This window comes from Peromyscus californicus, unplaced genomic scaffold (genome assembly GCF_007827085.1).
Source record: "Peromyscus californicus insignis strain IS unplaced genomic scaffold, ASM782708v3 Scaffold_12__1_contigs__length_115047231, whole genome shotgun sequence".
NCBI lineage: Eukaryota > Metazoa > Chordata > Mammalia > Rodentia > Cricetidae > Peromyscus > Peromyscus californicus.
In genome coordinates, this window is record NW_026294413.1 from 106,924,684 (window position 1) to 106,952,244 (window position 27,561).

Here is a 27,561-nt window from a genome sequence, read left to right on the forward strand (position 1 = left end):
TTCTTCATTTTTAAAATTACATTTTTGCTATCTTAAAATTGTTTTTGTACAATGTATTTTGATCATATTCTTCTCCTCCCTCAAGTCCTCCCAGATCCTCCCCTCCTCCCTCCCCACCCAACTTCAAGTTCTCTCTCTCTCTCTCTCTCTCTCTCTCTCTCTCTCTCTCTCTCTCAAGAAAGAAACACACAAACCCCCCCAAGAAAACAAAACAATGAAGAAGGGCTGTAGGAGCGGAGAAACAACAGGGCAGCCAGTCCCATCTCCCTTTTGTCTCTCAGACTTGGAGGAAAGACATTGTTCAACAACTTAAACAGGTAAACAAGATTTTAAGGAGAATGTTTAAACTGCTTAATAGAACAAATTGCTTTTAAACACAGATAAGTAGCTGTTGAAGCTTCAATTTGCATAAAAATAATGAATATGCTAATTGAAAAAAATCCTCGCTAGTCATTAGGGAGTCTCCTTTGGGGCTCCTCAAAGACAGCTCATTGTTACTCTGGTTGCAGTTACTATATATACTTAGGTACATTCTCCCACAAACACTGGCAACTTCTTTGTTCTTGCTAATCGAAGTAGGTCTGTACTCTGGCAGCTGACTTGGAGAGATTCTTCTACATGTGAACATGTATGAATTTACAAATAATGCTTCGATTTCATGCTGTCATAGGAGGAATGACACAATCTTGCCACATGTCCTAGGTGCTCAGAGCTGTGATGTGTATTGCGGAGGCAGACATTAGAAGCCCAGAGAATTCCAATGCCCTTGCTTCGGGTTGTGATTTCAGTTTTTGCTGATGTATCTATACTCAGGTTGTAACCAGTTTCCTTGGTTCTTAAGCCTGTGGGATTTATTAATCTGCATAAGTGAATTTGCATGAATATGAATGGGAATGCTGATTATTTCTGAATTACTTATTAGTACAGATGTTAAATGAAGTACAATTGTTTACTTGAAAAAGTCTGTACACAAAATGTAACAATTACAGGGAAACTCAGGAGAACAAAGGTATAGGCACAAGCAGGCACCTGCAAGGGAATGGCTAAGCTAGGTCACAGGCCAGCTTACAGGTCACCTAGAAGGGAGGAATTCTGACGCTCAGCAGTTTAGAATCCCAGGGCGCACTGGAGGACTCTAACCGGTTCCAGCCCTGGTGGTGTGGCCACTTCCTGCTCTTGCCAAAACCAGTGGGCAGAGAGCTTTATTCTAATGTTGGCTTGGAGAAACAGAAGAAAGACTATTCATTCTAGGGAGTATTTCTTGTGTTCCAAGGGGTGGTTTGTGGGAAAATAGGGGGTAGCTTTCTGTACTTGGTAGGACACCAAACTTAGGAAAGCTGTGTGTTCTGAATCTCCCTGACAATGTAGGTGGACACAGTGGTCTCTCTGGCCAGTGTCCACTTGCACCCGAGAGCGGTCTTTTCTGCAGTGATCCCTCGGTCATTCTTTACACTTTAGGGCTCCCCAGTTCACCTTGTAGTAACCCCACCTATCTTCTACTCCATGCTGTGTGTCGCCTCTGAATTCTTTGCATGAATATCACAAGGGCCAAGAAGCCCAAGGATGGCCAGAGAGCGAGGCCCTGGTCCATGTTTCTCAGACACCAAATTTGACTGAATAGTCAAGATTTATTTCCAAGTTACCGCCACACCATCACCCTCTCCCAACTCCTGGCTTAGCAAGTTGTGTAAAAACCTCCACAAGCTCTAAGAATTTATATCTTAAGAGACTTAATCTGGATTGATGATTAAAACACGCTACCAGGGGAGCGAGGTGACAACTCAGACGTGACTCACACAGCTGAGTGATTTAGATAGAGATTTGGGGAAATAATTTAAACAATGAGGAGGTACTTTTCATTTATACAAAATCTATTCATGTACTTACAGACCCCAAATGTGTCATCCCGTAGCCATCCATAGACCAGTCTTGCTTTAAAACTCAGTCAAATATTCTCCAAGTCCACTGTGTGTTATCCTGCTGCACCTCTGGTCAGAATTTGCAAAGTTCCTGCCTAGTTTCACTACTCCTTTAAAAACATTCTTACACAGTTCTCTTTGACTCATTGCCGGGATGACCATGCTTCGCAATTCACAGTGTGTGTGTGACCATCTTTCCAGCTCTAATTCGTGTGTGTGTGTGCATGTGTGTGTGTGCGTGTGCATGTGTGTATGGCCATCTTTCCAGCTCTAATTCGTGTGTGTGTGTGTGTGTACATGTGTGTATGGCCATCTTTCCAGCTCTAATTTGTGTGTGTGTGTGTGTGTGTGTGTGTGTGTGTGTGAGACCATCTTTCCAGCTCTAATTACAGTTTTCTATATTTGTTTTGAATAAACACATTGGTTTTCAGGGTTGTCTTAAGTTTCAAAGGTATTTTATAAAAAAGCCATGATTAATTCCTCAGAAGTCCATGCCTTTCTTCTTGGCCTTCTCTTTTCTTTCCTTTATTTAGTAAACCTACTTGGTTATGCATTTTATTAATTATTTGTATTTTATTACTATTTATTTATATTTTATTAAAAGACCATGATCTAATTCCTTAGAAGTCCTCTCCTTTCTTTCCTTTATTCAGTAAGCCTGCTTACATATATGTTTAGCTCCCACATCCATATTTGTTGATGCTGAAAATGAAGAAGTAATGCAGCATAGTCTGTCCCACTGTTGAGTACTGCTCATCTTTGGGATACTTTCAAACTAAGCGTGACAGTGATTTATCATATAGATGAAAATATGAAGTGTATTAGGGGACACAGGGGACAATTATCTTAACATGAATGTTTAAAACATGTCAATGTTTTCTGAACAACTGACTTTATCAATAACCTTATCAAAGCACAGGTAGACAGTGGTTGATTTTTACAAAAGGATGGATTTGAAAATTCTAATGAAAGAAGAATGAAGTTTGTATCTTAAGCACACATTCAATGAGTACAGTTAAATGTTAACTAAGTTTTCTAGTGTCCACATAGCTGAAATAAGAATTAATTAAGTCTGAAGATCTCTTCTGAAGTTAGAGCAGGATAGTGGACTGTTGCTGGTTACCTGTCAATCTCCATGGCCATGCATGCACACAGGGTGTCTGCAAAAGGATGTAAATGTATATAAAGTCCACTGTGGTATTTACATGTTTGCTCATCCCAGAATTATCAGGGTACATACTAATTTTTATGCAACTGAAAATGAAGATAAAATGCTAAGAGGGAAAAAAATTAAAGTTTCCCTCTTGGGATTAACAAAAGGGTTTTCAGAACAAGAGGGTATTCAAAAGAGCACAGTTGAGTGCTGGCTGGGTAACATTTGGGATCTTCTATCGTCTATGCCCACCTGCCAGACACACCCTCACAACTGCTTCATAGTCTGTGCTGTTCATGCCAGTCAGGAAGGTCTCTGACTCCTGTGGGTACAATAGCTTTTGTTTGTCCCTGCTCTTCATGGGCTCACCAATAAACAAATGACTGTGACTCTTGCAGTGAGAATAGAATACTCAAGCAGGACTGAGAACCTTTTTTTTAAACCATGGGGATTATTGATTTGTTCAGTGACTTTTGTCCTTGATAAATCTCAAGTTTTCAGTGGTGTGCAATTTTGTAAATATAAGCCAAGTGCCCTGGGTCTTTCCTTAATTAATACACACTTTACTGGGAAGCTTGCCTTCTCCCCTATGATTTTACCACAGAGAAAATGAGATCTTGAAAAATCAAATATACTAAAAAAAAGGGCTGGTGTCAAAGTCAAAGCAGCTGTAAAATTAGCTCTTAGTTTTGATTAAAATTAGAAGGCAAATTTTTATCACAGACGTTCTAAAGCTGGCTTTCTGAGTTCTGTTGTATTCTGGTTTGATATTTTATACAATGCTTTCAATGGGACATGCCATGTGCACCACAGGAGGATTGCAGCAACTCCAGGTCTCCCCTGGAGAAGTCAGCCACCCTCAGCTCTCAGCCACGACAACAGAAATACGTGTTTCAGAGAATGCTACAAAGTCACTCTTCAGGCTCAGAACCAGGTTGTAAACTAGTCTATGACTTCTTGCACATCACACATATAATTATGAATTTTTACATACTGAAATCTTAAGCTGGCCTTGAATCTATGATAAGGAAAGATCTTTTAACTCAAGCTTTAGTTTGAAAACACCTAAGCAATTTTGAGTTCTTCTGGACAACATCTTGTGCTTATCTTTTCCTAATGCTTAAGTCTGGTCAAACTACAGTTCGTTCAGTACAGCTATCATGTGTGTCCCACAAGCAAGGATGTCCCTTTCTAGTCATTGTCATGTCCTGGCATACTTCTCCCTCTAGCAATTCAAACCCAGCTGTCTTATCTGCCCGTGTTTCTAAGTCTGCTGTTTCTCCTGGACAATGGCTATGCATCACCATTGGTTCAGTCTACCAAGGTCCTGTGTGCTGTAATAGATGAGACTCCAAATGTCAGTGGCTTAAAATAGTACAACTTCATTCTCTTACACATGAGGGTCCATTCATATGTATGTGTGGGTGGCTGAATATCTTCTCATATGCTTTTTCTACCTTATAGTTCTTCTGCTTTTGAGGACACTGGAGATGTACTTTTCAAATGACCAATGAGAGAGAGTACCATATGGTTTTTTTTTTTAACCATTTCAGCCCTAAGAGTCTATTAAATCCCTTCTCATTTCTTTTTATAACAAAGTCACTGACCATATCTTAATGGAAAATGAAGCCAAGCTATACAACTACCTTGAGAGAAGAAACTGGTTTTGGTAATAATCTCTTTGAGACTCAAATATTTTTTATTTACCCAGTCATGTGGCTTTCTCCCAGGACTACTTAGCTCTTGGCTTTCTCTATAAATTCAGTGGGCTCCACCAGAACTCTTCTAGTTGACCACTCAGGTTTCTTAGCTCCATGGACTGCCTGGACTTAGCAAAAATATTCTGATTTATGTTGTGGGATGGTCTTTCTGTATGCTGTGAATATGTGTTGCTACCATTGGTTAATAAAGAAGCTGCTTTGACCTATGGCAAGACAGGTTATAGCCAAGTGGGAAATCCAAGAGAGAGACAGGGAGAAGAAAGGCAGAGACAATACAGACACCGTCCAGCTGCCCAAGGAGTAAGATGTCAGCACACTACATGGCAAACTATAGATGAATAGAAATGGGCTAATTTAAGATGTAAAAACTATCTAGCAATAAACTTGAGCTGTAGACCAAACAGTCTATAGTTAATATAAGTCTCTGTGTGTTTGTTTGAGACTGAACTGCTGTGAGATACAGGAAAACTTCCATCTACATGTGGTGCCCAAACGTATGGCAAGAATCTCCACATGAAATCCGAGAAAGCTTTAAAAAAGGATTCTAAACACACAAAAACAGAGTCAAATGTAGCTTCTTGGTAACCATCTTTTCTCTGGTAGGCTCTGTTTGTTGGCAGCGAGCAGAGGTGCGGCTCCTTTAAGAGATGGCATTAGCGGCAAAAACCACGTGGTTCTTTTAAGAGGCCCTGCTACCAAACACTTAAATGGAGTTCCTGAGCAGTGGGTGGCATGCTACTTGGTGGCTTCATGGACCCAAAAACTTCTCAGAGTTGGAGAGAGAAATGTGGCTTTCAGAGCTGGTGGTAAATGTTCCTCTGCCATGAGACTAGCTTCTCAAGGAGCCAAGGATTGAGGCACAGCCAGCCACCAAAGCCATAGCTTAAGTCCTAGCCATGCTTGCTTAGCAGCTTACATGTTCATATGGTCAGAAAAAGATAGAGATATGCAGTAAAGACAGATTCAAAAAACAAAAACAAAAACAAAAAACCTCTAAGTGTGTCTAAAATATATGTAGATTTGGGAGAGTAAAGAAAAGGTGTAGACAGTCATAAATATATAAATATATGTATTTATATATAAAAAACTATATATATAGTTTTAAAATAATAAAGTAAAGTCCTTAAAAAGAGAGTAAAGTAATATAAAATAAGCCACATAAAGATGGAAAATACACAGAGAGTCAGAACACTGTATGTTATTGTGTTGTCTTTGAATTGTTTGGCAACTGAGGAAGGAGCAACAACTGCTAAGAGACATTTGGTTGTAAATGTTGCTGGATTAATGCAACCTATATGTTTTGAAAATGCCTTGATTTCAAAATTTAGGTCAAAGATATGTTACTTTGGAGAAGAGGTTATGCTTTTATTTCCACAGGAAATGAGAGGTCACGGATTCATTCTGTGTTAAGAAAAATCAGATTTAATTGAGTAAGGCACCCTAAAAAATCTCCAATGGGAACAGATGGTGTAGATGATCCAATGTTTTAGAGCTCCTCTGTTGCAGTTTCCTCTGAGTTCTGCATTCAGAAATGCTTCAAGGCTGCTGGCTGAGATGATCCAGCCTCACAGACTACTCCAATCAGGACTTGACCATAATCCTAAATTTTCTCAGGGTCCCCATAAGAGTAACAGCACACTAATCAGCAGGAAGTATCCTTGAAAACTATACCCACATTCCTAAAAAATGGATTATGGATGTTTGTCTTTGTTTAGGGAGTTTGGCTATAAATTATTATTGGTCATAGTCAATCTCTTTCTAAAAGAAGAAAGAGGGATATGCTACAGAAACGATGAGGAAAAAGGTGGATTATTAAATCTACTTTAATCTAAAGAACAACTGTTATTCCTACATATTTTAAATCAGTATGGATTTTAGTTTATTGATACAAACTTAAAGTTAATTTTGTTATACCATATGTATATTTCTACTCTTGTTTAGGGTATTATGCTTATGCAGCTCATTAAAAAATGCAATATATAATTAAGAAATACAGATTAATAGTCATCTGTAGCTGAAAGTTTTTCTGTGTCCTGCCCAGTCTGCAGCCACTCAGACCCAAGTAAACACACAGAGGCTTATATAATTTTTAAACTATGGCCATGGCAGGCTTCCTGCTAGCTAGCCCTTATATCTCAGATTAACCCATTTCTATTAGTCTATGTTTTGCCACATTTTCTGTGGTTTTACCTGAGTCCCATACATGTTGCTCCTTGGGTGGCTGGCTGGCATCTTTCTCTGCCTTCTTCCTGTCTCTCTAGTTAGAATGTCCCACCTAACCTTATTCTGTCTCACCATTGGCCAAACAGCTTTATTTATCAACCAATCAGAGCAGCACATATTCATAACATACAGAACAACATCCCTATCAGTAATCTACAATAGCAAACCTATAGTCATGTTAGGTATGCCTTTAGGATAATACAGAGATATACTTCAGATAGATAGGCAATCTTCAAACACTTCAAAGACCTACAGAATATGGCAATTAAAATGTTTTAAGAACTTAGACGTTTCTCGATAGTGAGATACATCTGCTCCTGGTAGCACCAATTACTTCAAAGAAGATGATGGGCATTGAAGAAACTCCATATAGAGTTTGTTTCCTTTATGGCAAAAGCTAGTTATGTGGGCAAGGAAAGTGCCTTTGTCTTTACTGTAAGTTGTACAAATTGGACAAGCAGAACACAAAAGAAAGTGACTGCAGAACTTTGTCAAGACAAGGTAGGATAGTCCTTCAAAAATCCTGCTTCACAGATAAGTGTGTCAGATATGCTAGGCCTATAGGCTGAAGATAGATGCTCCAATATTGCAGAGGAAATTTGAGTGGCTGTCCAGGCAGCCTGATGTCCTTGTCATTAGGTAGCATTACATACTTCTGGGGTCTTTGTTGGAGTTGAAGATTAAATAGTTATAATTATAGTTTTCCTTAGTTATAATAGAAAGTAAATTAGATACAAATGTTTAGACTCACCAAGATAAGATAGATAATTATTTTCTCTAATTTTGTCAAATGCAAATGGATTGGATATTGTTACTGTAATTCTTACTTAATAACTGTTTTTGTTTTACTACATTAAGGTTAAAACCTTCCTTTTTAATTATACAAAAAAGGGGAAATGCTGTGGAATAATGCTCTTGTTTACTGGAAAGATTTGTCACTCTAATTGGTTTAAGAAAACACTGATTGGCCACTAGCCAGGCAGGAAGTATAGGTGGGGTGACCAGATTAGGAGAATTTTGGAAAGAGGAACAACAGAGTGAAGAGTCACCAGCCAGAAACAGAGGAAGGAAGATGAGAATGCTGTATTGAGAAAAGGTACCAAGCCACATGGCTAAACATAGATAAGAATTATGGGTTAATTTAAATGTAAGATCTAGTTAGTAATAAGCCTGAGCTACTGGCTGAGTATTTATAAGTAATATTAAGCCTCCAAGTCAAAGAGGCTTATTTAGGAAGTGATTGCTGGGTATCTGGGAACAGCCAGGTGGGAGAGAAACTTCCGCTTACAGACCTAAGCTCATGTAGTCTCCTGGATTACTGTTCTCCTCACTGTCCCAAGATGAAGAATGGTGGCTCCTGGCTCATTTCAAGCCACCCAATATTAGCAGGACCCCTACCTCTGCCTGGTAATATTCCTACTGTGGTTTGTGCTAGAACCCTTCCAATGTGCTGCCTCCGTTTTCTCAATGATTATGTCTCACCTTCCTAATCTCATGAAGCAGAATCCTTGATGGATTGTTATTCTGGAAAGATAGCTTGTCTTTCTAGTTAACATTTTTGTTTGTTTGTTTTTAAAAAGCTTGTATTTTATTTATTTATTTTTATTTATTTATTTATTTATTTATTTTTGTTTTGTTTTATTTTTTTGAGATGAAGTCTCACTATGTAACTCTGGCAGGCCTGAAAATGGTTAGGTAGACTCAGCTGGCTTTGAACTCACAGAATTCATATGCATCTCCTTCCTGAGTTCTGGGGCTACAGGTGTATACCATCACATCTTGATATTTTATTTATTTTTCATTTTACTTTTAAAAAGTTAAGTTAAATTTGAATTGCCCATATCCTCTTAGATATGTGACCTTCACTGGAGGGTGCTCAACCCACCAGGCACCACACCCTAAAATAAAACTGACTTTCCAAGTAGTTATCAATTGCCAAAAGCTCCTTAGGGTGGGACTTTGTGTCTTAGTCTTGACACTGAGCTTGCTGTTGGGAGCCAGCTTCTTGCCCCTACTAGTTATTGGAGAACTAGGGATACATAATAAGTCACTGGAACTTTCCTTTCACTCTAGTTTCTATCCTTCTTGGTCACCAACATTATAATTTTATGCCTTGATTATTATTTTATAAAAATAACTTTAATTGGAAGTTATTCCTGTAGAATTATCAGGAAATAAATATAGTACAAAAATATTGACCTCTATTCCCTCCAGACAATATGGGTGTGCTGTATAGTGTGTGTTATGACTACTGGTTTGGGGACCACATTCTTCACTGTCTTAATCAGGGTTACTATTGTTTTAAAACACCGTGACCAAAGCAATTTGGGGAAGAAAGGGTTTATTTCATTTTACAGTTGTAGTCCATCATAAGGAGAGGAAGGAGCTTAAGGCAGGAACTTGGAGGTGGGAACTCAGTTGGAGGCCATAGAGGAGTGTAGCTTGCTCCCCATATCATGCTCAGCCTGCTTCCTTCCTTCCTTCCTTCCTTCCTTCCTTCCTTCCTTCCTTCCTTCCTTCCTTCTTTCCTTTCCTCCTCCTCCTCCTCCTCCTCCTCCTCCTCCTCCTCCTCCTCCTCCTCCTCCTCCTTCTTTTTCTTCTTCTTCTTCTTGAGACATGGTTTCTCTGTGTAGCCATGTAACCCTGGCTGTCCTGGAATCCACTATGTAGACCAAGCCGGCTTGGAACTCATAGATGTGGCTGCCTCTGCCTCCCAAGATTAGGCAAAAGTCCAACTGGGATATAAATGACCAATGTGTAGGAAACTGGTCAATTCAATAGCCAACTCAAGTACAGAAAACCAGGGGAGGTAAATCACATGCTGTTCTGCTGTGGAATGTTCTGTATGGCAAATGTGTTGCTAATTAGTTAATAAATAAAACACTGATTGGCCATTGGCTAGGCAGGAAGTGTAGGCGGGACAAGGAAGAGAATAAAGCTGGGAAGTGGAAGGCTGAGTCAGAGAGACGCTGCCAGCCGCCACGATGAGAAACAGAATGTGAAGATACCGGTAAGCCACGAGCCATGTGGCAAGGTATAGATTAATGGAAATGGATTAATTTAAGCTTTAAGAACAGTTAGCAAGAAGCCTGCCACGGCCATACAGTTTGTAACCAATATAAGTCTCTGTGTTTACTTGGTTGGGTCTGACGGCTGTGGGACTGGCAGGTGAGAGAGATTTGTCCTGACTGTGGGCCAGGCAGAAAACTCCAGCTACACTGTTCATACAAGAAAGGGAGCAAGCCTGCTTATGATTCATTCGTAAGGGTCCAAGGGGTTCATGAAAATCTCTAAGCTACAATGAGGTGATTTGAGTTTTATTCCTTGTATTTCACTCTCAAGATGATCTAAGTGAAATATAAGAATCAAAATGATGAATAAATGTTATATAGTTATTTAAAATAAGAGAGATTTTGGCTTTTTTATATCTCTTTAATTTTTTTGTTATATAGTAATTGTGTGAAGTATTATGTTTCATTATGACATCCATGTATGCAAGGTTCTTTGATCACATTTACTCTCTTATTTACCTACAGTTAGCCTCTCTGTTATTGATGTTTGTGAGACAGAGTCTTAATACATAGCCCAAGATTCTCTCAAACTTTCAGGGATCCTCCTGCCTCAGCTTCCCAAATGCTGGGATTCTAGTGTGTGCCACCAAGCCCAACTGAGAAGATGAATGTTTAAAGGATGACTTATTACTCCTTCTTGATTTAGTATTCAGCACAGATGCAACATCTAGTAATAGACAAAATGAAGGGTAAGAATGTCTTTATACCATTACATATAGAAAAGGCACTGCCCTGGACTTGTTAGGAAAATGAAATATTTTGGCTGATATAATTTTCTGTATCTCTTGTTCTGCCTTTCCCCTTATATCACAACATCTAAAACATTCCATATGATTCCTGGATTTCTACTGTTTCCTGCCCTTTGAACATCAACTTCACCCTGTCTAGACAGTCTCCATATCTGAGAGCCAGGTGAGAGTGTGCATGCAGGGAGCCCACTGTAGGCTCAGCTTGTGTTTACACTGTCAGCTTTTCATAATCCATGACAATTGTATTTTCTAAGAACTCACTGGTATTGGTGCACTGGTTTTGTGTGTGTGTGTGTGTGTGTGTGTGTGTGTGTGTGTGTGTGTGTTTAGTACAAAGAGGTTTTTGGGAATGGGGAAAATTCCACAGTCTTGCTAAGGGAAGATTCTTCCATTAGTGACATGTCTGGTCACACTTCTTCCCTTGTGAGTGGAAAAGTTGAAGATGCTGCCTAGAAGCCGAGTGGACTCAGGGGACATCTCGTTGTGCAGATGTTGGATCACCACTGGCAGTTTACCTTACCTTTTCTTTTATCTGCTCTGTCCTGGGTCTCAGGTTCAGTGAATATGTTTTTCATCTTAAGGTCTTTGACCACCATTACCTATTCAATTCTCCATTTTTATAAACAAGATTTATTTTATTTTTATTTATGTATATGTGTATGTCTCTGTGTGTGTGAGTACAGTGCCCGAAAAAACCAGAAGAGGGTGTCAGATCTACTGTAGTTGGAGTTTTAGGTGGCTGTGAGCCACACAATGTGAATTGAATGTACTTGGTTCTTTTGCAAGGGCAGGAAGCACTCTTAACCTGTGAGCTGTTTCTCTAGCCTTTGAGTCTTTTTTATGCTATTTGGCTCAGTCCACTTTTCTTTCCTCAATTTTCACTTTCATTTCATTCCATAGAATAGGAGCCCACTCAACAGGCTCAAGAATTTAAATTCTGACTCTAAATATTCATATCAAATAGACACATGATGATAACATGTTTTAAAAGTTTGTAAATCATGCTACCAACCTCATTTATTGCCTGGCTGTAAACAGTTGATGGTTTTTGTTGAATCTGCTTCACAATTAATGACTTTGAAATGTTATTCTCTTTAAAACCCCTGTTGAAACCATAACTTATAGCCCATCACGAGTGGTGTACAGAGGAAAAGAGAGTGACTCTGGCTAGGTGGCTGAGGAGCGTGTGGAGACCCCTGTGAGTCTTTTGCTCTTGCCATGAAGTGGTCCATGAAGGCACCTTCTGAACCCAGTATTCCTTGGAACACAATGTGGACACTCTTATCCTGGATACGTCCTTGGTCCTCCCCACCCTCACTTATCTTCTTTTTCTGTAACAAGCCAAGGAACCTCAAGGAACCTGAGCCTCCTGCCATGCCAGGGAGTGTCCAGAGTCAGCTCTCCTTGCTGCGTCTTTAATGCCTTCATTTACTTCTGTCTGCAGATTTCACCAGAATCATCTGGCAGGGCCATGGTTTAATGTGTTAAAGGGAGAAGCTGTAGAACGTGGATGTTCTCTATGAGGACTTAGTTCTGGGAAAGGGAAGACACTGCATGTCACCAGCAGACTGGGTCCCTCTGGTGTAGTTGATATATTGTGCACCCCAATAAAATTATCTGGGGGTCAGAGAACAGAATAGTCACTATATTAAACATAGGTTTAGGCAGTGGTAGCACACGCTTTTAATTCTAGCATTCCGGAGGCAGAGATCTGTCTGGATCTCTGTGACTTCAAGGCCACAGTGGAAACAGCCAAACATGGTGACACATGCCTTTAATCCCAGGAAATGATGGCAGGAAGCAGAAAGGTATATAAGGGGTGAGGACCAGGAACTAGAGCCTTTTTAAGCTTTTAGCTTTTAGCAGCAGTTCAGCTGAGATCCATTCCGATGAGGACACAGAGGCTTCCAGTTTGAGGAAACAAGATCAGATGAGGAATTGGCGAGGTGAGGTAGCTGTGGCTTGTTTCGTTTCTCTGATCTTCCAACATTCACCCCAATACCTGGCTCCAGGTTTGTTTTTATTAATAATACCCTTTAAGATTCATGTTACACTCTGGCACTCATCTAACAATTGCCAGTGTGTGTGTGTGTGTGTGTGTGTGTGTGTGTGTGTGTGTGTGTGTGTGCGTGCATGAGAGAAAGGGTGAGCTCAAGAGTGAGCTCGTGAGAGTGAGAGAGAGAGAGAGAGAGAGAGAGAGAGAGAGAGAGAGAGAGAGAGAGAGAGAGAGAGAGATCCCTCAGTAAAAGAGAAACTGAGCATCCACAACAGCTGACCCAAATCCTGGCAGTAAACACTGCAGTTTACTGAGGTCATCAAGCAGACATGTCCTTTGGAGCCAGTTCGAAAAGCTTGTTTTTGTGGTTCCTCAATTCATAATGGATTAAAAATTTACAGGACACAGCAAGCACTGGCTGCTAATGATGCACAAATAACATTTTCACGAACAAGAAAGAAAACACAAGGGAAGACACTAATCCCTAGCAGTGTGGAATCACTCAGTGAAGGAGCAGACAGCTCCAGAGCCTCCAGCATGGGAAACAGTTTGCTCATATTTCTCTGCAGTATATTTTAGAAAGCAAAGAGTTGGGAAACATAGTTTAGACCTCATGTAAATATCAAATTCTGTGTGCATGCATGTGTTGGTGTGTGTGTGTGTGTGTGTGTGTGTGTGTGTGTGTGTGTGTGTGTGTGTGTGTATGTGCATATATGTGCCTACAAGCATGTGCTGTGGGTGCCTAAGTCTCCAGAAAAAATATATTGGGGCCAATCCCATACAATATATCTCAAGATGCTTTCTTTCCACATCCATGTTTATTTGGACACTGGATGAAGGAATGTTTTGTATTTGTGCAGCATACACAGGTCCCTGAGACTCCCATTTCCTCTGCTTGTTTTGTTATTAATTTGACATAAAGAACAAACTATTTTTCAATGTCACCACAATACTTTTGATGTTAAACTGATTCTTTCATAAGGTTGAAACCAATGGAAGGATCTTGGATAACTAGTGGCTCTAGGAAATAGTATGTTGTTTCCCTCATGACATATAGAAAATGCCAGCCATAGATATGCAGCTCTGCTGCTTGCCACAAAGACCATCACTTTAAACCCGGGGTATTTTGCTGCTTTCAATGCCACTGATGCCAGCTGCATGTGATAAAAGTCATTCAAAGAGTAAAGACTTTTCTGAATGGAGGTAGACTTAGCAGTTATTGATATTTTAAAAAATGGTAATATCGGTGAAACTGAGCAGCTGTCCAGTAAAGGCTAAGTGAGAGGGGTTTCCTGTATTCAGTTCCACTGTGAAGATTATTCCTCACAAAGTTAATGTACAGTGTGTCTGGATACAAAAGACCTTCCATAATTCCTGGACTCTAATGATTCCTCTATATTCATTTAAATAACAAATTTGATGTACTTTTAGTGTTTATGCACTCCTAGCTCCATCTAGGACATGGCAAGGTAAGAGCAAGTTCTTCGTGTTGCCATGTCATTAATTGTTTTCTTCCCTTTGTTGAGTAAATGACTTCAGAATTTACCCAGCACCCATGGAATCCACACAGTTGCAGAATATGCACAGAACCCGTTGAATCCACACAACATCTGCAAGATTCACACAGCACCCATGGAATCCACACAACATCTGCAAGATTCACACAGCACCCATGGAATCCACACAACATCTGCAGAATTTACCCAGAACCCATGGAATCCACACAGCATCTGCAGAATTCACACAGCATTTGTGGGGAAGTCACATAGGATGCAAGATTACACCCCAGGATTCACTCAGCATCTAACAGAGTTCACATAGGATGTATGCCTTCAACACAGGATCCACACAGCAGCCACAGGATACATACCTTCAATACAGATTCTACACAGCATCTAACACACCATCCAACCTTCAGATGTTTCCCATTCCTTAATTTTTCAATTTTCACAGTATTTCTTGGTCTGCTCTGCTTTGAACCTGTTACAAATCACATTTTAGATTGAGCCACTGAAATAAAATGTATTGCAGAATATTAGTTTAAGATGTATTGCATTTGTTTATACGGTGGAATATTTATTTAATGATGCAAAGCTGTGTTGCATTCTTTTATGTTGCATTTGTTTAACTCTGTGAAGCTGGGTTACTTTGCCTGTCTAAAACACCTGATGGTCTAATAAAAAGCTGAACAGCAAATAGCAAGGCAGGAGAAAGGTTAGGCAGGACTTCCAGGCAGAGAGAATAAATAGGATAAAAAGCAAGAGTGAGGAGGAGAAAGGGAGAAGCAAAGGAGGACACCAGGGGCCAGCCACCCAGCCACATAGCCAGCCACAGAGTAAGAAGGAAAGAAAAGTATATAGAATAGAGAAAGGTAAAAGCCCAGAGGCAAAGGCAGATGAGATAATTTGCTGGAGACAGCATATGAAAAGCCAGTGGACTCTGTGCTGGAGGTACCCAAGAATGAGGAAACCAATCCCTCCAGGCCTGCCCCACCAGATAGTCTACTAAGCCTGCCTTCTGTGGGCCAGGGAGAAAACAACACTTGTGTCCTGAGGGCAGACTTTATGGTGTATGCATGTCATGTTCTCACCCATCCAACTGTTACTACTTCTTATAATCCTCCTACTCTATTTGTTCCTTATGATTTTCTTTCTCTCTCTGTGGTTTCCATGAAATTAGAAATGATATTGAGATTGTGACAATGGCAGGAGTTAAAGCTGTTATGCAGGTCATGGGGAAAACCCAGAAGGCTGGTGGCAGAAAACTGTAGATGGAGTGACACACAGATAGGATAGAAGACAAGAGTTGTCCAGAACTAGTTAAAAGACAACTTGACGAATTACAGAGAGATGAAGACGGACTTAGGATGAGAGGAAGCTGGCAGTCTGGTACTTTAAACCATTACTTGTATTTCTGTCTTTCTGAGAAACCTCAAGTAGATGGCATCTGGGGTGATTACCTCAGATGTTCTGATAATTATTAACAGGCAAAAGAATAAGCTGGTATGCTTTGGCTTTCTTCCTGGGAACTTCTATGTGCAATCAAGGGGCACGGGGTACACTTTGCTGATTTACAAAAAGAACTTTTGAAACTATGGTGAAAAACCCAATCACCTGTTGAATTTTCTCAGCCCCTATTTCCTTGTATTATTACAATAAAAGACTGGGGTTGAGTCAGATCAGGAGAAGAAGGCGGAGAAAACGCACATCTCCAGATCTGACAAGACTCATCAGCTTGCACCAACTCTTGTGTCCCAGTCTTTTCTTGCACCTGCCAGACATCCCTACCCTTTGAGACCCTCGAAACTGCTGAGGCTGGTCCCCAGCAATAATTTAAGTTAAGAAAAGCTGGCTAGAAACAAGTCAAGCTAAGACTGTTACTTAAGCATCCATAAGTAAGAATAAGTCTCTGTGTATTTATTTGGGAGTTGGGTGGCAGACTCCCAAAGACTAAAACAAAACAAAACAAAAAAAGAACAACTACAAAAAAGTGATTACAGTTTTCTCCAGAAATTTTCCTTCATTCGGCTCAGGATGGTGTGAAGGTCTAGACTTGATTTTACAGGCCCCATCTTAGGGAAAAGGCCACCATCTCAGACCACCTGCTGTACTCAGTTCCAGGAAGGACCTCAGGAATGTGGCAGGACAACTCTGAATGGATATAGAGCAGTATCCTCCTGCAGACAGTTTATGGATATCTGCAGTTTATGGCCCTTGAAGATATCTAGATAATCCTGCTGAGCAGTCCAGGTAATCCTATTCAGCAGGTTGTGGTTCCTCCAAAAGTCTAACACAATGGTTTCAAATGTGGTTTTGTGCCCAAAGTCTAGACCAATAGTCTCAAAAAAATCACCTTGCACCTTATCTCTTCTACCCAATCCCAAGTTGTCAATTCCTGGCTTGTGGTTTTTCCCTATAAAAACTCTCGACACCTAGGCTCATGGATGCTGCCACAATTTCTCCCATCTGCCATGTGGTGGCCCAGGTTGAACCTGAATAAAAGGAACCTTGTGTGCTTGTATCGGAAACCAACTCCTTGGTGCTCTCTGGGGGTTTTGTGAAACAGGTACAACATTTGGTGCGTTGGCTAGGAACCTCCATGACCCAGTGGGACTCCAGATTGGAGGGTTCCTGACTGGCTGGTAAGCATGTCTCCAAGTGTCTGTGTTCAGTTTCATCTCTGTGGCATGCCCAGGTCTGTGATTGTGATCAGCAACGGTAAATGGGTGGACGCACCACAGACTGTGATTACAAGGGGCTGAAAGATGTTTCAGACACCATTACTGGGTTTAGTGGGGGTGGAGAACCCCACATCTGTAGTAGAACCCCACATCTGTAGTATAGATGACATGGGTTGCTCCCATGGACCAGCATGAGGCTGGAGTCTTTTTGGTTTGGTCTCCAGGTGCAGAAGAGTTGTTTTGTTGTCTTATGTTGTAAAAAGTTCTGTTTGCATTTCTGTTGGAGTGTCCTACCTACATGAATGTGTAAATGTGTGCGAAGTATGGCCACATGGATGTGTGCTGTATGCCTGGGCTTGTGTGTGCATTATGACTCCTGGGCTGGATGGCCAGCAAAAGGGACAGAGGTCCTTTTGTTTGAACTGGGACAGACTAACAGAGCTCCCCCATTGCTTCCTTGCTCTCTGACTGCAGTGCAGGCAGCAGGCAGCAGGCTGGGAACACACTGCAAAGAGTCTGGCAGGCAGAGGCTGCACAGTCCAGGGGCTACTGCAGGGACGCCGGGGCACCGCTGAGTGGGCTAGGTGGGCTGTGAGCACCACAGGGCCCAGATGTGGTGGGTTCTGGGCCAGGCCCCTGATTGCTCAGGGAGCTGTGGGGTGGAGGCTTTGCATTACAGTGCAGGTGGCAGCCAGATTGGCCCAGAGGCTGCGTGGGGACCAGGCATGACTGGACACTAGGATGGACCTTGAGCACTGTGGGACCCTGACATGGCTGGCAGGTTCTGACTAGGCTCCCATGTGGAGAGCTGTGGGGCAGAGCTGATTGGAGCCAGCAGGGGCCTAGAAGAGCTCAAAGTGTATCTAAACTGGGCAGGGGCTGGTAGAGAACTAACTGCCCCTCCAGGGTCATAGCTGAGGAGTGGCCTACAGGTCTGTGGCCCGGATGGGGACAGGGAGTCCCTTCCATTCTGCTACTCTCCTGTACTTGAAAATCTGAAGTTAACAACAATCTTCTGTCCCTATGATGTGCACCTTCCTAGTCCTCTTCCTCTCCCATGCTAATGGGTAGGGCTCCAAAAACCTGCCCTGGGGCTAAAACTGAAGGACGTTTAGCTCCAAGAGTAGAATGGAATGCCACTGCCTATGGTTGCTAAGCTACCAGGACTATGTTATAAGGCTAACCAACAGTTCCTTGTCTATGGTACAGTGCTGACGCAAATTTAGAGTTATTCTTTTTATGGTATATGCATGTATTTCTGTTCTTGTTTAAAATACTGTTGCTTTACAATATATTCTAGACTACTGAGAGAAATCACAAGAAAGACTTTGGTAAGAGTTTCTATGTTTACAAAAGAAAGGAAAAGCAGATTTTGTGTAAAGTAAATGTCTGAGAGATCAAAGGAATGAACTTAAGGCACATGGAAGGTTGTAGAAAGTCAGAGGGGATGTGATGTGAACTAAGTTTGTTATGGTTTCTTATATCTGCAAATACTGAATTTGAAAGTTAGTTCTGGTTGGTTTTCATTTTAAAATTAGCTGATGATTCTTTACTGCAAACTGTTTACGTTAAAGATGGATATGTGTGTGTGTGTGTGTGTGTGTGTGTGTGTGTGTGTGTGTGTGTACATGTATGTGACTTGGATTTAACTATATGTGTAAATGCAAGCAAGCTTTAACTGTATGTATGTGTATGTAACTTGGATCCAACTGTGCAGATGTGTGCAAGTAATTATTGTTTAGGAAAACATGCTTTAAACAGCAACCACATGGCTTTCCTCCATCTTGGCTGATGACCTCATGGGCAGCCACATGGCTGGCAGCCATCTTTTACTAAGGTTATAAAGATCTATTCAAGTTAACAAAAGGTAACTTAGAGATTTACACCTAAGTATTTATGTCTTTACCAAATGTCCAAGAGCAAGTTTCTAGAGAATTTAAATAGATGGCTACATGTGTTTAATAAATAAGGGATTTCATAAATATTAAAGCTGCACCTCAATACTTTTGAACACAAGACTTTACCTTGCTTTGGCAGCTAAACTTTGTAACTTAAGATTTATCCATGTAATAAAATGATAATGGTTTTAAAGACATGAAAGTATCATAGGGAACAGCTGAGGTTTGCAAATGTATGGCAGGGCTAGACCTCCTAAAAGAGTCTAGTTGCAATGGTGCATTCCTTGTATTTGCTAAGTTTGTTATGCTCAAACTATTTGGATAAACTGATTCATATTTATCTTTTATATATGACCTTAGCAGTTTTAGAAATGTCAGTGCCAGGTGATGATCACCAGAAGCACCAGCCACAATAAAGTGGAGCAGGCAGGCTATGTATGTGCTGCCAAGGGTAGGGTTAAAAAAAATCATCCAAGCCTCTAAGTAAAAGAGCCAAAAGAATTATGAATAAATCCCACATATTGAACTTTGGGATTGTTTGCACTTTGGAGCTTGGTTTTACTTTATATAGATTGTGGTGATGCTATGTTTTCTCCCCCTTAAAGTAAAAGAAGGTACTTTATTGTTGATATTACAGAAAGATATTTGAGAAGAAAAGCTTTTAAAATATTTAAGTTTATAAGGCTATGAGACATTTTCAGTTTATAAAATGCTCTATATTGTTAATATTTGGACTTAAAAAATAAAAGGCTAAAAATTAGGGTCACAGCCATAAGCAACAAATACTAACCAAAAACTGGGATGTTCATTTCTTGTTATGCAGCAAGACAATGACCTAAGCATTCTGGCAAAGGGCTTGAAATAGCTTCTGACTCCGAGTCTTGACCCTTTGTGATTTGAAAAATTTTTTTTACAGGGGTAGCCTAGGACCACCTGTATTTCAGATGTTTGCATTGAGATTCATAACAATGGCAAAACTGCAGTTGTGAAATAGCATTGAGAAAGCTGAGAAGCAATGACTTGGAGAATGTTTCTCCTTACTCAAGGCACATTCAGGCTTAAGAATGTTGTCTAGCCTCCTTGTATTTGTTAGTTTCTTAAACTCAAACTATTTAGATAAACTGATTTATATATGTGTTTTATATTGATATTTTGTTTTGGTTTCTTTGTTGAACCCATATTTGATACTAGAAGAGCTTCAATTTAAAAATCACTGTTTTTAAGGCTACTTATTATAAACTGTTAGAGAACATAAATAAATAGGCATAAATAATCAGGTTTTTTCATAGTAGTCAGGGTAAGTACTGATATAATATTGCAGGAATAAGCTTTACTCAGTCCCTTGCATATGTTTTCAGGGTTGAGCTTTAAACAAATAACTAGAAACAAAGTTGGTCTATTCAGATATACCTGAAATCTCTCATACTTCAGAGATCTGCAGAATATGGCATTCAAAATGTTGATCTAAAAAGCTTATTATATCAGACAGACTTCCAGATCCTAGCAGTGACCCAAAGTCTCCAAAGAAGATTATGTATGAGGCACCACAACATCTCCTCCTGGATCATGGCAACACTGACCACAGGGCAAGATACCCCAATGCAACACCAGCCACTAGGACCTGGCTCAGACTGTAGACAAGCAGCAGGACACTGGAATTGATTACACCCTTTTACCTAGACAAAGTAAGATCAATCTTCTGTGTCCCTATTCCACAGGAAAAAAAATCTGCCTTACAGGCCTGATGGCAGAAGGTGATGCTGTTCTGACACTTGTGCCTCCAATGCTATGGAGACCTGGGTATGGACTGGTCCCTGTCATTTATAGAATTGGAAGCTGCTTTGTCTGCACTCAGTAATAATTTATCCTTCTCAGATCTCTGATAGTACTGATGGCTAGGTTAGGTATAACTTTGTCAGCGTGGCAGCATCAGACAAACAGATCCTTCTTCAAGGCTATAGCCAGCTTGTTAGCTCATTTTAAAGAAAATGTTCTATATAAAAGTTTAAATAAGTCATAAAGTTTCAAATATGGGTTTAAGAAAGGTCTGAGGACATAAAAGCTTCTAAGCTTTGAGGATCTCAGAAAATGATTTAAGATGAAAAATGTTTCAGATTGTTCTCCTGTTCTATGATATAACAGTTCAGAACTTAACATTTAATAGAGTTCTGACTACTTACTGTTCAGTCATAAACTCAACATTTAAGATTTATTTTAGATGTCATCTAAATATATCTACACATAAACCTAAAAGTGCTTCTCATCGGGCCAAAAATCTCTATCCAATTTATACCTGGCTCTCTGGACAAAAGGAAATTGCATATGCTTTTAACCCAAATCTATAGTTCTTGTTGGGACTCAAGGGTATGAGTCCACTTCTGCTATTTTACAGATACCCATTACCTGCTTTGTCTACAATATAGATTTCAGTACAGATTGGTAATACTAATGTATCTAAAGCTTTTATGTCATTTTGTAAGATAGTTCATGTAGGCCTCAGAGAAGTCATAAAAACTTGGATAAAAGAGTCATAAAACTTGGATCCACTTCACAGAGGTTGGAAGGACCCCAGATAAGTGCAGCTTATTACTAAGGATGGTATTTTTTTCTCCTTGTCTTGGGACTCCTGCTCTTCCCAATTACTACGAGCCTAAGGGTTCTAAATAAGTTCATAAATTTTAACTTCTTTTTCTTGTTTAAGTTTGTCTTAACAGATTTCCACTCAGCTGGCAGACACCTCCAAGCTTCAGTTGCTGACTACACTTCTCTGGACAACTGTGAGCTCTGGACTTGCTAAAAGCTGATGTGGACCAGCTCAGTCAACATGATTGTTCCCTGTCTCTACAGGGTCAGATAGCCATATGCTTCTGACAGATGCCCCATTGCCAAGCATTTGACCAGCCTTTCAGCCTTTTTGGGACCCTGAGAACAGCACCCTAATGCCAGTTAGAAGCAGTTCTAAAAGAGAATATGTCACCCCATGTTCCCTGTTCAGAAAAGGCTGAAATGCTGGATCAAAAGAAAACTCCCTGGCATAGATGGTAAGATGGCCAACTATAATGCACATTGACATACTAGGAAAATAGTTTCAGAGTTGTCAGTTGATAAATTTATTAACTGAAATGGTTCTGCAATAAGATAAGACACTTGATCTTCTTTATGCAGAACCAAAGAGGTACTATATAAGATTATAATCTGATTGTACCCAAAGATCAGAACTACAGGGCCTTAAGAATGGCAATGGATACAGATGTCACTGCCCTAGAATAATCTGTTAGCTAATGGTTCTTAGGTCTCAATATCCTTGAACCTCTGGACAGGTAGGACTCATGATTGAGTTCTGTCATTGGTACTTGTGAAGGGGGGAATGTGAAGGTCTAGACTTGATTTTACAGGCTCCATCTTAGGGAAAGGGCCACCATCTCAGACCACCTGCTGTTCTCAGTTCCAGGAAGGACTTCAGGAATATGCCATGACAACTCTGAACTGATACAGAGTAGTATCTTCCTGCACACCTCCTATCTGCAGTTTATGGCCCTTGAAGATATCTAGATAAAGCTGTTGAACAGTCCAGATAATCCTGTTTAGCAGTTTGTGGTTCCCTGCCAAAAGTCTAACCCAACGGTTTCATTCCCAAAGTCTAGACCAATGGTTTCAAGAAATCACCTTGCCCCATATGCCTTCTACCCTATCCCATGTTGCCAATTCCCAGCTTGTGTTTTTTTCCTATAAAAACTCTCTACACCTGGGCTCATGGCTGCTGCCACATTTCCTTCCATCTGCCATGTGGTGGCCCAAGTTGAACCTGAATAAAAGGACCCTTATGTGTTTGCATCAGAAACCAGCTTCTTAGTGGTCTCTGGGGGTTTCACAAAACAGGTACAATAAAGGAATGAGGTGGTAGAGCCCTGCACAGCTGTCTAGAAAAGACAGAGCAGCAAGAAACATTTGTACCTATGGAAAAGTCTACAATACATAACTAAGTGAGAAATGAAGGCAAATAGAATTATGATCCCATGTTTGTGTAATGAGCATAATACTGTCACATAAAATTGCTGCAAGATGCAGGAAAACATAATGGAATTCAGCTACAATCACAAAAGCTACTACTTGGAAAAGTCGAGGACTTCTCCAAAGGTCAAGCCATGGCTTAAGAAGTCTTGGTGATATTTTAGCTTTTGTATATATATTAGCTGTTTCCTACAGTGATTTTCTTGTAATGCTAGGTGTGCTTCCAATAACTCCTAACATTGTATTTATCTAAAATACCTATCAAGTATCCAAGGCCAAATGAAACAACACCTGTCTCCTAGGTCAGGTGGATAGCTTCCTCACAGCCTTACTAATAGACTCCTAATTTCTTACCTAACAACTTCTAGGAATGTAGATTGAGCACATAAATTCTCTTCTTGACTAACAGATCATTAGCACTCATTTGGGTTGTAAAAGAAAGCCCCACGGCCACTGCCTGAAGAAAATTCTTACCTGCTTTTATGACTCTGTAAGAATTCAAGTCTGGTGACCTTGCTCTGTCAGAGGATTGCTAAGTCTTGGATTTACAACTGAACACCTGAGAGATGGGTAACTGAAGTATAAGGAGAATGAAAAGAGGATATTAAGAATTTTGGCTGGAGAGGATTTTTGACTAGAGAACTGGAGGTTAGGATGGAAGATGAGGAAGAGCCAGATGGGAAAGTACTAGATGGGTAAGAACAAGATGAGAAGGCCCTACATGAGACAGAACTAAGATGAGAGAATTAAGATAGAACTTAGAGGGGACAACAGATAAAGGTAGAGACAAATCAGGCAAGAAAGGGACTAGATGCGAGAGCAGAATAGAAGCTGTGTTGAGAGAGAACTCACTCAGAAGAATAAAGTGTATGAACTAAGGAGTTTCATGTGCATAGGTCCATTTCATATTATCAAAGATTAAATTATCAGCTGGTTGTAGATTCTTCCTGGACCCTGGGTATGGACTATCAAGGGGCTGGACCCCCATAGTCCCTGTTATAAAATGGCACTGGATACCATCATCCACAGTGTTAGGAATAGCATTGTGGGAATGCAGAGGGAATATATCTGAAAATGCCTGCCTGGTTTCAAAATGTTACAACTGGAGAGGGGAGACCAAATGGAGGAGTCTGAGGCATGCTCATACATGCAATAGCTATGCATTGTGCTTATGTGAGCTAATGCCTGTGGGTCATAGAAACAATGGTGGATTCCTACATGGCACAAAGAAGGGTGACATGGAAAAGGCAGGCTTAGCTTGCTTTGGATTAAGTTTGGACATTCTATTATTCTGTGGGCTTAGACAGGAACCTGTTCAGTAATGGGATCAAAACAGTCCTGGCATCTTTCAAGTCACTGTAAGTCACTAGACTGACCATCTCTATGCTTCCAAAGAATCCTCCCAGAAGTGTGATGATCTAATCCTCTGTACTCATTTCTGATTGCAGTTGAGTTGCTTCATATTTAACTGAATCAGAGAGATAAAAGAATTCTGTTATATATTTAGAAACATACCTTGAGAAGAGCTGCCTCTCTGCATGAGAGAACCTCAGGTTGGCCTCACACTGATCCTCCAGAACACAGTTGGATCATTTTTCTAAGATTGATTCTGAACACTGTAGTGTGCAAACTTGGGGACATAGAAACTAAGACATGCCAATCATGACAAGCTCCCTTCACTTATTGAGGAATGGAAGAAGAGTGTCTCATCCTGTGCATTGACTACAACAGACACAGCTTCCCCATTGCAAATGGAAATCACTAATATTTCTTTATTTCAGAGACAAAGTAAAAACATCAGCTAGAAAATGTCTCATAAACTTTGTTAGTATAAAAGAGGGGGTTCGGCAGCACAAGAATCTTCACACACTCATGGCAAGAGACCAACAGTTAGAAGTACAATCAAGAAACAATTTTTAAACCTGAAAAATTACACACACACACACACACACACACACACACACACACACACACATATATAATCATTGTAAAAATTTTACTTTGTAAAAATATCTGAAACTCTACTATTTATAATGTTCTCTTTTTTTTTCAGGTTCTGTGGATGCCTGGTTCAACTATACCTGAACTGATATACCTGCAGGTGCACAGAAACTAGTGCTTGTATTGTACACATTTTCTACCAGAGAAGAAGGATGTTCCAGTTGTCTTATTCTATTCAAACTTGCCTGGTGCTCTCACTAGAACAGCAGGAACAGAAGTGGACTGTCCAGTTTCTGTCTAGCCTGCACAGTATTTTTAGTTTGGGTCTCTTCAAAGCATGAGACTTTTAATACATCTTATATGTTGTTTGGATTTCCCAGAGTTAGCATGCCAAAAGACCAGGTGACAACTGAAATGCTTCATATGATTTGGTCTCAAAAGTTATTAAGTATCATTTCTGCTGTACTCTTTCGACCATGTTATAATCACAAAAGTCAAACTCATTTTCAGGAGAGAAAAATTATTCTACCTGTTGAAACAAGGAGCAATCCTGGTTCATAAGGAGATAAAGGATTTGTTGACATAGTAATAATGGTCTTCAGGAACTGTTTGGGAGACTTCTAAAGAAGCAACTCTATGCCCTTCTAATTGCCTTATAGAAACCAAGACATATTGTTGACTGTTTTTTTATTATTTAAAGTGACTTCCCCTTAAGCAACTGCTGTCCTAATCAGTGACTGTAACTCTGCTGCTACCTACAGTGGTTTGGCTGCAAAGGCCACAGCCTGAGGGAATTCTGTTCCTTCAGGCACTGACTCTTTCAAAGCTATTAAGGGAAACTTTATCTAGATCTCTATCCCTCTAAAGAACTCATGTTTCAAAGATTGAGGTGGAATTCTGATCATTTAGAGAGGCTGAATAGCAAGTAGCTCACCTTCTCCCTTTGCTTGTGTCTTCAAAAAACCTCCATCCTACTACTCAGCCACCACTTAAGAACCCTAGCAATACGCGGTTCCTCCCTACCACTTCCTGTTAATTCAGCCTCCTGCCTGCAGGTTAATTTTATTTAATCAAACAAATGTAACACATCTTTGCATTGTTAACAAAAGCAGTAGGAACAAATGCAACACAATTTAAAATAATATTCCACTAGGACCTCTGTTGGTCTTTTCTGTGTCGAACACACAGATTGCAAGCCCAGTGCCACTTTGAGATCTTTGGCAGCAGTTAATTCTGCAGCTCACACATGATTGAGCATGTATGATAATGAGTATTCAGAGACGGGTAATGCCTGGGAGGTGCTCACCAACCTAATACAGAGTGACTGTGCGGCTTGGGCAGGCGTCTCCATGATGGGTAAGGTGACCTGCTGACGTCCCATGCAACCTAAGTCAGAAGCTCATTTTTTAGTAAAAGGGGGACCTGTAGGGTCTTGGCCCCCGTTTTGGGTAACTGTTGCCTTGCTTGCTGACCTTGATCTTGATATCCTCCCTATGCTAATTCCCTGCTGGGTTCCACCCTCCTGAATGCTTAAGGGAAGTTCCTTGTCTGTGTATCCTGCAAAATGGGTGTTAACAGCTTAGATGCAAGATTGTAAAGTATCTGTAGTGAACTTCTGCCCTCTGGGGTTCTCCCGTTGTGCTGTAAGCCTATATTTAAGACCTCTTTCCTCCAATAAATAGCATTCAGCATTAAAAAAAAAAGAAGGAAAATAATATTCCACAACATTTTCCCCCTTTTGTCTAAACAAAAATGAAAGGTTTTAACTTTAACATAGTAAAACTGTATACAACAAGAACAATTACCAACTAAAAATTATATTCACAATGTGTTGAATTCCAATTCACTTGTGTCTGGAAAATTTAAAGAAAATACTCCATAATCTATCCTATCTTTGTGAATCCAAAATTTTATATCCAATTTACTTTCTATCATACCTAAGGAAAACTGCAACTATAACTATCTAGTCTTCAACTCCATCAAAGGCTCCAGAAGGATATAATATTGTTTGAGTAAACAGAAAGTGCGCTGCAAGCAACTTTCAAAATTCTAGAAATGACAGAGACGTCTGTCTGACTGCCTGGACAGTCATCCAAAGTTCCTCTGCAACAGTGGAATATCCATCTTCAGCCTATAGGCTTAGAGTATCTGGAAGACTTTGCAGTGAAGCAGGAAATTTGAAAGACTATCTTGCCTATATTGGCAAAGTTCATCAGTCACTTTCCTCTGTGTTCTGCAGAATGTCTGACAGATTCTTCTGTGAAGCAGGAGCCCTGAAGGACCATCCCACATTGTTTTGATGAAGTTCAGTGGTCACTTTCCTATGGGTCCTGCATGTCCAGTTTATACAACATACTCTCAATCTGTACAGGTAAGAGCAGTTTTCTGCCCAAATCGCCAGCTTTGTCACATTGAAAGCAAATTCCATAAGGAGTTTCTTCAATGCCCATCATCTCTGAAGTAAATTGGTATTGCCAGGAGCAGATGTGTCTCAATGTCAAGAAAAGCCCTAAGTTAACAAAACATTTTAAGTGCCATATTCTGTAGGTCTTTGAAAGGTTTGAAGACCATCTATCTATCTAAAACTTATCTCTATATGATCTGGAAACATATCTAGCATATCTACAAATTTGTTTGTTATAAATGACTAACTACTAACCTATGTTTCTTGATTATCCTATATAGTTTATAATAATAGC

General features: G+C 40.2%; 1 long non-coding RNA gene across 1 annotated transcript; it reads left to right on the forward strand.

Moving 5' to 3' along the window:
• The first annotated feature begins 227 nt into the window (after window positions 1-227).
• LOC128107745 (uncharacterized) lies at window positions 228-27,561 on the forward strand. Its single transcript, XR_008217201.1, has 3 exons — window positions 228-317; window positions 24,975-25,022; window positions 27,102-27,561. It is a non-coding gene; the product is annotated as an uncharacterized LOC128107745 (long non-coding RNA).